Source organism: Ranitomeya imitator, unplaced genomic scaffold (genome assembly GCF_032444005.1).
Source record: "Ranitomeya imitator isolate aRanImi1 unplaced genomic scaffold, aRanImi1.pri SCAFFOLD_465, whole genome shotgun sequence".
In the NCBI taxonomy this organism is placed as follows: Eukaryota; Metazoa; Chordata; class Amphibia; order Anura; family Dendrobatidae; genus Ranitomeya; species Ranitomeya imitator.
In genome coordinates, this window is record NW_027193896.1 from 35,001 (window position 1) to 39,026 (window position 4,026).

The window sequence follows — 4,026 nt, forward strand, 5'->3', positions numbered from 1 at the left end:
TTTTGGGTGAAAAACCGCATTTTCATACTCTAAAAATTTCAGACAAGTGTCAGACTTCCAGGCAGGGAGAAACCGCAGGAGGCGTACCGAGGAGGCTTCCAGGAGCCTGGGGAAGATTATCCAAAAGTGTCCTTGACACTTAGAAATATTTTGAAAAAAATCACGATTTTGTGAAAATTGACACGTTTCCCCTACTTCCACGCCAGGGGGGCGTCAATATGTTGTGAGGTACCCCAGGACAGTCGCCTAAATGTGGGTGAAGTTTGCGAGTCACGGGCGCAAAGTCGAATTTTGGGGTGAAAAACCGCGTTTTCATGCGCTAAAAATTTCAGACAAGTGTCAGACTTCCAGGCAGGGGAAAACCGCAGGAGGCGTACCGAGGAGGCTTCAGGAGCCTGGGGAAGATTATCCAAAAGTGTCCTTGACACTTAGAAATATTTTCAGAAAATCACGATTTTGTGAAAATTGACACGTTTCCCCTACTTCCACGCCAGGGGGGCGTCAATATGTTGTGAGGTACCCCAGGACAGTCGCCTAAATGTGGGTGAAGTTTGCGAGTCACGGGCGCAAAGTCGAATTTTGGGTGAAAAACCGCGTTTTCATGCGCTAAAAATTTCAGACAAGTGTCAGACTTCCAGGCAGGGGAAAACCGCAGGAGGCGTACCGAGGAGGCTTCCAGGAGCCTGGGGAAGATTATCCAAAAGTGTCCTTGACACTTAGAAATATTTTCAGAAAATCACGATTTTGTGAAAATTGACACGTTTCCCCTACTTCCACGCCAGGGGGGCGTCAATATGATGTGAGGTACCCCAAGGCAGTGACCTAACTGTGGGTGAAGTTTGCGGGTCATGGGCGCAAAGTCGAATTTTGGGTGAAAAACCGCATTTTCATACTCTAAAAATTTCAGACAAGTGTCAGACTTCCAGGCAGGGAGAAACCGCAGGAGGCGTACCGAGGAGGCTTCCAGGAGCCTGGGGAAGATTATCCAAAAGTGTCCTTGACACTTAGAAATATTTTCAGAAAATCACGATTTTGTGAAAATTGACACGTTTCCCCTACTTCCACGCCAGGGGGGCGTCAATATGTTGTGAGGTACCCCAGGACAGTCGCCCAAATGTGGGTGAAGTTTGCGAGTCATGGGCGCACAGTCGAATTTTGGGTGAAAAACCGCATTTTCATACTCTAAAAATTTCAGACAGGTGTCAGACTTCCAGGCAGGGGGAAACCGCCGGAGGCGTACCGAGGAGGCTTCCAGGAGCCTGGGGAAGATTTTCCAAAAGTGTCCTTGACACTTAGAAATATTTTCAGAAAATCACGATTTTGTGAAAATTGACACGTTTCCCCTACTTCCACGCCAGGGGGGCGTCAATATGTTGTGAGGTACCCCAGGACAGTCGCCCAAATGTGGGTGAAGTTTGCGAGTCATGGGCGCAAAGTCGAATTTTGGGTGAAAAACCGCATTTTCATACTCTAAAAATTTCAGACAAGTGTCAGACTTCCAGGCAGGGGAAAACCGCAGGAGGCGTACCGAGGAGGCTTCCAGGAGCCTGGGGAAGATTATCCAAAAGTGCCCTTGACACTTAGAAATATTTTCAGAAAATCACGATTTTGTGAAAATTGACACGTTTCCCCTACTTCCACGCCAGGGGGGCGTCAATATGTTGTGAGGTACCCCAGGACAGTCGCCTAAATGTGGGTGAAGTTTGCGAGTCATGGGCGCAAAGTCGAATTTTGGGTGAAAAACCGCATTTTCATACTCTAAAAATTTCAGACAAGTGTCAGACTTCCAGGCAGGGGGAAACCGCAGGAGGCGTACCGAGGAGGCTTCCAGGAGCCTGGGGAAGATTTTCCAAAAGTGTCCTTGACACTTAGAAATATTTTCAGAAAATCACGATTTTGTGAAAATTGACACGTTTCCCCTACTTCCACGCCAGGGGGGCGTCAATATGATGTGAGGTACCCCAAGGCAGTGACCTAACTGTGGGTGAAGTTTGCGGGTCATGGGCGCAAAGTCGAATTTTGGGTGAAAAACCGCATTTTCATACTCTAAAAATTTCAGACAAGTGTCAGACTTCCAGGCAGGGGGAAACCGCCGGAGGCGTACCGAGGAGGCTTCCAGGAGCCTGGGGAAGATTTTCCAAAAGTGTCCTTGACACTTAGAAATATTTTCAGAAAATCACGATTTTGTGAAAATTGACACGTTTCCCCTACTTCCACGCCAGGGGGGCGTCAATATGTTGTGAGGTACCCCAGGACAGTCGCCCAAATGTGGGTGAAGTTTGCGAGTCATGGGCGCACAGTCGAATTTTGGGTGAAAAACCGCATTTTCATACTCTAAAAATTTCAGACAAGTGTCAGACTTCCAGGCAGGGGGAAACCGCCGGAGGCGTACCGAGGAGGCTTCCAGGAGCCTGGGGAAGATTTTCCAAAAGTGCCCTTGACACTTAGAAATATTTTCAGAAAATCACGATTTTGTGAAAATTGACACGTTTCCCCTACTTCCACGCCAGGGGGGCGTCAATATGATGTGAGGTACCCCAAGGCAGTGACCTAACTGTGGGTGAAGTTTGCGGGTCATGGGCGCAAAGTCGAATTTTGGGTGAAAAACCGCATTTTCATACTCTAAAAATTTCAGACAAGTGTCAGACTTCCAGGCAGGGGAAAACCGCAGGAGGCGTACCGAGGAGGCTTCCAGGAGCCTGGGGAAGATTATCCAAAAGTGCCCTTGACACTTAGAAATATTTTCAGAAAATCACGATTTTGTGAAAATTGACACGTTTCCCCTACTTCCACGCCAGGGGGGCGTCAATATGTTGTGAGGTACCCCAGGACAGTCGCCTAAATGTGGGTGAAGTTTGCGAGTCACGGGCGCAAAGTCGAATTTTGGGTGAAAAACCGCGTTTTCATGCGCTAAAAATTTCAGACAAGTGTCAGACTTCCAGGCAGGGGAAAACCGCAGGAGGCGTACCGAGGAGGCTTCCAGGAGCCTGGGGAAGATTATCCAAAAGTGTCCTTGACACTTAGAAATATTTTCAGAAAATCACGATTTTGTGAAAATTGACACGTTTCCCCTACTTCCACGCCAGGGGGGCGTCAATATGTTGTGAGGTACCCCAGGACAGTCGCCTAAATGTGGGTGAAGTTTGCGAGTCACGGGCGCAAAGTCGAATTTTGGGTGAAAAACCGCGTTTTCATGCGCTAAAAATTTCAGACAAGTGTCAGACTTCCAGGCAGGGGAAAACCGCAGGAGGCGTACCGAGGAGGCTTCCAGGAGCCTGGGGAAGATTATCCAAAAGTGTCCTTGACACTTAGAAATATTTTCAGAAAATCACGATTTTGTGAAAATTGACACGTTTCCCCTACTTCCACGCCAGGGGGGCGTCAATATGTTGTGAGGTACCCCAGGACAGTCGCCTAAATGTGGGTGAAGTTTGCGAGTCACGGGCGCAAAGTCGAATTTTGGGTGAAAAACCGCGTTTTCATGCGCTAAAAATTTCAGACAAGTGTCAGACTTCCAGGCAGGGGAAAACCGCAGGAGGCGTACCGAGGAGGCTTCCAGGAGCCTGGGGAAGATTATCCAAAAGTGTCCTTGACACTTAGAAATATTTTCAGAAAATCACGATTTTGTGAAAATTGACACGTTTCCCCTACTTCCACGCCAGGGGGGCGTCAATATGTTGTGAGGTACCCCAGGACAGTCGCCTAAATGTGGGTGAAGTTTGCGAGTCACGGGCGCAAAGTCGAATTTTGGGTGAAAAACCGCGTTTTCATGCGCTAAAAATTTCAGACAAGTGTCAGACTTCCAGGCAGGGGAAAACCGCAGGAGGCGTACCGAGGAGGCTTCCAGGAGCCTGGGGAAGATTATCCAAAAGTGTCCTTGACACTTAGAAATATTTTCAGAAAATCACGATTTTGTGAAAATTGACACGTTTCCCCTACTTCCACGCCAGGGGGGCGTCAATATGTTGTGAGGTACCCCAGGACAGTCGCCTAAATGTGGGTGAAGTTTGCGAGTCACGGGCGCAA